Source organism: Salmo salar, chromosome ssa10, assembly GCF_905237065.1.
Source record: "Salmo salar chromosome ssa10, Ssal_v3.1, whole genome shotgun sequence".
NCBI classification, from domain to species: Eukaryota; Metazoa; Chordata; class Actinopteri; order Salmoniformes; family Salmonidae; genus Salmo; species Salmo salar.
The window spans coordinates 93,651,598-93,658,074 of record NC_059451.1 but is presented as its reverse complement, the minus strand read 5'-3'; the positions used below and the strand labels follow the sequence as shown (position 1 = coordinate 93,658,074).

At 48.2% G+C, this 6,477-nt stretch overlaps 1 pseudogene; it reads left to right on the top strand.

Annotated features, from left to right (window-relative positions):
• Positions 1-479: 479 nt before the first annotated feature.
• On the top strand, positions 480-3,756 carry LOC106561210 (leucine-rich repeat-containing protein 4-like; annotated as a pseudogene).
• The last annotated feature ends 2,721 nt before the right edge of the window (positions 3,757-6,477 follow it).

Below are 6,477 nucleotides of genomic sequence, written 5' to 3'. Positions count from 1 at the left end.
CAGCACCCCATCTCTCCACCTCCCCCCCACCCCCTCAGGAAGAATACTGCTAACTGTGCTGCACGCGGCAGGCTGCAGCTGCTATAGCCACGGCCAGGCAAACCATCGCAGGGAGAGGACCAGAAGAGAAGAGAGAAAAAGAGAGGAGAGTGGGATGACTGCGTCAGGAGTCCTTTAGCTTTTTTCTCTCTCTCTTTCTCCATCCGTCAGAGCGGGGCTAATCAGACACCAGCTAGCCTTCGGCAAAGTCACCGAGACGGAGGGCTCTCAGCCGACATACACACAGAAACACAGAAACACACACACACTCACGAGGACCTGCCAGACCGGTGGATTAAAAAAAAATTTATTGTCATTTTTTCCTTTCTGCTCGGTGTGTCTGGCTTTTACTGCTTGATGGAGCAGTGTGATTCGTCCACAGAGGGGCCGTGTGTCTGCGGCTGCAGGCAGGGAGAGGGGAGAGGAGGGGGCCGGGGACGCCAGTCACCTGCTTAGCTTAACCCACACGGCCTGTCCTTTCCCACCGAGCCTCTAGTCTCTACACACTGCTCTGCTCCACTCTCACCACCGGCAAACAGGAGACATTTTGTTCCATTAGTTAACACAGGGACATTACCACCACTTTCCAGATGAAGGAGAAGAGCTGAATATAAATACGCTTTCCACATTTCTGTTTTTCAATGGAAAGGGAAATATACATGACTCTGGTTCGTGATTGTTTTTTGTGATATTCAGAAAGGAAGAAGAAAGGGACCGTTTGACAACTAATGAGGTAGGTGATCACTGCAAAACATTTCCTTTGCTGCTGCTCTGCCTTCACATAATCTCTCTCTGCCTCCCTCTCTTCCCCTCTCTCCCTCTTTCACTCTCTCTTCCTCTCGCCCCCTATCACTCTCCATCTCTCTTTCTTTCTTCCTCCCTCCGTTTCTCTTTTTCTTTTTTCTCTTTCTCTCTGTGTCTATCTCTGCGTAGCGTCTCCCAGTCCCGTCGATGGCGTGGCGAATCCTGTCCTTGCTCCAGCCAGGGTAGGAGGGTGGTGCGTCCTCCTTTAGTGTCCGTCTCCCCCCAACATGCTGAATAATGAGCCCTCCGCAACATGAGTACTGTGGGCCGGGTTTCTCTGCAGCCCACCTGGAACGCAGCCCTGCTCGCCCTGCTAGCCCTCACCATGGTGCCAGCTCTCAGTGTGTGCCAGCCTGCCGGCCTGGGTCCTCCCCCCAACACCCAGAACTGTCCGGTGGTGTGCTCCTGCACCAACCAGATCGGTAAGGTGGTGTGTACACGCCGTGGCCTGGTCAGGGTGCCCCCCGGGATCCCCACCAACACCAGATACCTCAACCTGATGGAGAACAGCATCGAGACCATCCAGGCTGACACCTTCAGACACCTACACCATCTGGAGGTGCTGCAGCTGGGCAGGAACGCCATCAGGCAGATCGAGGTGGGGGCCTTCAATGGCCTGACCAGCCTCAACACCCTGGAGCTGTTTGACAACAGACTGACAGGGATCCCCAGCGGGGCTTTTGAGTACCTGTCCAAGCTGAGGGAGCTGTGGCTGAGGAACAACCCCATCGAAAGCATCCCCTCCTATGCCTTCAACAGGGTGCCCTCTCTGATGAGGCTGGACCTAGGGGGAGCTCAGGAGGCTAGAGTACATCTCTGACGGGGCCTTTGAGGGCCTGCAGAACCTCAAGTACCTGAACCTAGGGATGTGTAACCTCAGGGAGATGCCTGTCCTGTCTCCCCTGACTGGCCTGGAGGAGCTGGAGATGTCTGAGAACACTTTCCCTGAGATGAAGCCCGGCTCTTTCCGCGGCCTGCGCTCGCTACAGAAACTCTGGATCATGAACTCTGGGATCACCGTGATCGAGAGGAACGCCTTCGATGACATCACGGGCGCTGGTGGAGCTAAATCTAGCCCATAATAACCTGTCATCTCTCCCCCACGACCTCTTTGCCCCGCTGCAGTACCTGGTGGAGCTCCATCTCCACCACAACCCCTGGAGGTGTGACTGTGACGTGGTCTGGCTGTCCTGGTGGCTCAGGAGTACATCCCCACTAACTCCACCTGCTGCGGCCGCTGCCACTCCCCCTGCCCACATGAGGGGACGATACCTGGTGGAGGTGGACCAGACCACATTCCAGTGCTCTGCTCCCTTCATCCTGGATGCTCCCAGGGACCTCAACATCTCTGCAGAGAGAGTGGCTGAGCTCAAGTGTCTTACGGCCGCCATGTCGTCGGTCCGATGGCTGCTTCCCTAACGGGACCGTTCTGACCCACGGCTCATCTCACCCTCGGATCTCTGTCCTCAATGATGGAACGCTCAACTTCTCCAACGTTTTGCCGTCGGACAAGGGTGTCTATACTTGCATGGTGACTAACATGGCAGGTAACTCCAACGCCTCAGCCTACCTGAATGTCAGCAATGCTGAGCTCAACACCTCCAACCTGTCCTATTTCACTACAGTGACTGTGGAGGTGCTGGAGCCCACCGTAGAAGAGACCCCCAAACCCAAACCCACAGTCCCAGCCTCGCCCTCAGTGTTCCAGCCCGTCTTCATCTCCACGCCCACCATGCTGCTCCAGAGTACCCAGACCCCCCGCCAGGTATCTCTCCCCACAGCCCGTGGCCCCACCCACCCCTCTGCCAGCCTGGACGAGGTCGTGAAGACAACCAAGATCATCATTGGCTGCTTCGTTGCCGTGACGCTCCTTGCTGCTGCCATGTTGATCGCCTTCTACAAGCTGCGTAAGCGGCATCAGCAGCGGAGCACAGTGGCAGTGGCGCGGACCATCGAGATCATCCAAATGGACGAGGAGGTTCCCGAGGTTCCACCAGCCAGGTCAGGTTCTAGTGAGTCTGAGGAGACGGGGCTGGCTCTGCCCACCATCTTAAAAACAAGATACATCTCATCATCCTCATCGTCCTCCCACAGAGACAGAGACAGAGACAGAGACAGAGACCGAGACAGAGACAGAGACAGAGACAGAGACAGGGACAGGGACAGGGACAGAGCTGCCCTACGGGGCTCACTGGACCCATAACAACCTGGGAAACTCCCTGCACCGTTCCTCCAGCCGCCAGCATCATCAGCAGCACCACCACAGCCTCATCAGCACCATCGCAGAGCCGTACGTCATTAAGACCACTCACACCAAGGAGAAGGTCCAGGAGACCCAGATCTAAGGGACTCATGCTGGCCTTACTGTGGATCTAACTGTGTGGATCTAACTGTGTGGATCTAACTGTGTGGATCTAACTGGGTGGATCTAACTGGGTGGATCTAACTGGGTGGATTTCTTTATGGATCTGACTCTACTCCCTCCTCTCTTCCTCTCCTCTCTGCTCACCAGTCCATGCAATAGAATGCACAAAGAAGACGGTAACTTTCTTTTGTACAGAGTGCAAAATGGAGACAGTTTTATCTATCTTGTACATGCTTATACATAAATATAGAAATGTAAAAAATATACATCTATATAACTTAATCTAATATGGGGACAGTGATGGGATTATGTATCAAAGAAGAAAGTAAAATTTAAACTATTTTCTAATAACTTGTAAGTTCTATTTAAAAGCGAGAGATGTTGAGGTCCCGATGATGGTATGTTTGATTGATTAAGGGAGGAGCTGTCTTGAGGAAAACTGTTCTTTTTGTTATTTAGACCATTTAGAATGTAGTAAAACCACTTTATACCCACAGCAGTTTATAAAACAACAAGCCCTAACATCAGATCAGGCTTCGCAGGTTCATCTTATAAAGCGCCAGTTTGGACTGTGCCAAACGTTACAAATACAATAAAGGACTCCGGAAGATTAACAAAATCAACAGCCACATCCAAGCAAAATCTAGACAGAAAGACAGAGAGTCATTTGTCGAGGGAGAGATGTAGAGAGAAGAGCATAGATTTTGCTGTTCAGTAGCTATCAGCCAAATGCTTTTAGACTGCAGTGAATTTCTGCAGCTAAGGTTTAACCCTTTGTTTACTGGAGCAAAGCTACACATCTATCTAAAAACAGCTCTTTATGTTACTGAATCTAAACCCGTTTAGTACGATTGTATTTGATTTAACCCAGGTCCCCTTGGCTAAGATGAAGGACAGGCTATTATGAACAGAGATTTGGTGTGGTTTCTTCATGCAGATTTAGGTTGCATAAGGTATTGTTCTTTTTTATTTTTGTCTTGGGTTGTGACATGCTTCTTAATGGCATGTGTAGTGTTTAGGGTTAATGTAGTGATGCATTACAGAGGTTCTCTGTCTGCTCTCTGTAAGGGCTCGTTCTAATGGTAATCCCTCACAGTTACAGACGTGGTGCAGAGAGACTGGGGTTTGCTGACCAATCTGCTTTTGGAAGAAAAAAGGAGCTGGGCTGAAATTAAATGAATGTCTGGACACTGGGTTTGTTTCTCTATGGACTTAATTGAAACAATGAAATTGTTTTTTCTTTTCCTTATTTTGGGTATTATTTCGAGCAACACTATTTTTATGGGGAGTCTATAAGGAGGCTACAAAAAATAAAACCTTTGGTTTGTATTTCTCTACTCGGAGACACTTCAACGTGCCATTATTTTCCCTGTCCCTCTTGATGACAGTGTGGACATATTAGCTTGTAAGCCTGTTAGCATGTCAGTCCACAGACACTGAACAGAATGCATTCATAATTCTAAATGGAGCCCTACCCCTACCCTCCTAGTCACAACTGTAGATCGGAAAAGGATCAGATAAACTTTAGCAATATGGCAATTGCTTCACCTTGCCTCCCTGATAGACTTGTGGAATTCTTTGCCATATTGCTTGCACCTATCCAATCATTTCAGATGTACAGTACATCAGTGCTAAGGGGGGTAGGGGGTAAGATGGAATAATAATTTAGAGGTCCATGCTATTTCTATGTTAGCTATGATAAGATATGCTCTACCCCTACTCTTCCTCTGTTATTCCTATGCATTGCGTTTCCACTGGTCCCTGTCAGTGAATGAGTCTATAAGTGAGGCTGTATACAATGCTGCATTATCCTCCCTCCCACACTGGAGCTCTATGAGAGGGCCTTCTGATCTCTGCTGCTTCACATTGCCGAGGGGGTTAGATAGACACACACACACATGCTGAATGCCAAATCAGCCTCCAGCCCCTTCCCCATAGGCACTCCTGTAGATGTAAAAATAATACGTACAAGCAATATGGTAGCAGCCACCTTGCCCTAGGTGGTATTGTCACTATATGCTCACTGTGCTCACACACATACAATCCTTTCAGATCTACAGCTGCTAGAGGGGCAATTTGGGGTTAAGTAACAAAGCTTGGGCGCATCCCAATAATCTGACATGGCTTCTTCTCCTTATATATTTTTCTACTATTTTCCTGATGTGAGGGGACTTTACAGGTGAATGAAAAGTATTGGTATTCTTCCACCAATTGCTTTCCTCTTGTCCTGTAGTGTCACAACAGTGCAAATGAAGGAGACAAGGAGAGAAAGCTACTTTAGATCATTGAGATGCAGCCCAAGTGGTAGCCTTAACGAGGCAATACTATCCAAATGTCGCGGTACAGTGAAATATATAGTACATCATTGAAGGAGTTTGCATATTGTTAAACTAATTTCTGAATCAAAATGAATCGTTCCTTTTATCAATAAGTGGATCGTACTACAGATAACTGCCAAAATAAAGGAAACACCAACATAAAGTGCCTCAATAGGGTGTTGGGCCACCACGAACAAGAACAGCTTCAACACCTTGCATAGATTCTACAAGTGTCTGGAACTCTGTTGGAGGGATGTGACTCCATTCTTCCATGAGAAATTCCATAATTTGGTGTTTTGCTGATGGTGGTGGAAAACATTGTCTCAGGAGCTCCTCCAGAGTCTCCCATAAGTGTTCAACTGGGTTGAGATCTCCAAACACACACACACACACACACACACACACACACACACACACACGCACACACACACACGCACACACACGCACACACACGCACACACACACACACAGCACACACACACACACACTTTAAACCTCCTATGCCTGAGATCATCAACTAGATTCAGCAGCGGGCCATTTTGTCTTGAGCGGATGGTCGGAGGGAATGAACATTATTACAAATAATTTGTAGACTGCAAGAAGCCCAAATAGATATAATATTGAACTAAAACATAATAATTTCAAACTTTGCTTACATTTGTATACGATCACGTGTCTTTCTATTATTCTGTATTATTGTGTATTTCTTCAGAAAATAAAACCAGTTAAGGAACCCTGCTCCGTAGAAACCCCTCTTTCAAAGTCACTGAGATCTCTTCTTCTAGCCATGGTAGACAAAATAATGTTCAACTGGGCATTTCTATACATGACCTTTAGCATGATGGGATGTTAATTCCTTAATTAACTCAGAAAACCACATTTGTGTGGAAGCACCTGCTTTCAATATACTTTGTAGCCTTCATTAACTCACGTGTTTCCTTTATTTTGGCA